Source organism: Mesitornis unicolor, unplaced genomic scaffold, assembly GCF_000695765.1.
Source record: "Mesitornis unicolor isolate BGI_N332 unplaced genomic scaffold, ASM69576v1 scaffold32646, whole genome shotgun sequence".
In the NCBI taxonomy this organism is placed as follows: Eukaryota; Metazoa; Chordata; class Aves; order Mesitornithiformes; family Mesitornithidae; genus Mesitornis; species Mesitornis unicolor.
The window spans coordinates 7,071-7,350 of record NW_010193536.1 but is presented as its reverse complement, the minus strand read 5'-3'; the positions used below and the strand labels follow the sequence as shown (position 1 = coordinate 7,350).

The 280-nt window shown below is 68.2% G+C and overlaps 1 protein-coding gene across 1 annotated transcript in view; it reads right to left on the bottom strand.

The window, feature by feature from the left end:
• The window catches only part of FAAH2 (fatty acid amide hydrolase 2), a gene marked incomplete at its 5' end in the record, with an annotated part of 11,240 nt that overhangs the window by 4,360 nt on the left and 6,600 nt on the right, over positions 1–280 (bottom strand).

Below are 280 nucleotides of genomic sequence, written 5' to 3'. Positions count from 1 at the left end.
GGGTACGTGTAACACCGTCTCACACCCCCAGCTCCCCTGTAGCCTCTATGGGACGGTGCTGGTGCACCCAGGCTGGTGAAGGGGGGCCTTACCTCACGCCCCAGCTGCCGGGGCAGATTTCCCTGCTCTTGCGGGCTGCATGGACCCGGCTCCCCAGGGAGAGACGTGGGAGGGCTCTGAGGCCACCAACGCCAACCCCCCGGGACACGGCCCCGGCAGATGGGGGGGCCCGGGGCCACCTCTAGGGGCAGAGGAGTGGGAGCATCTCATTGTCTGAGAG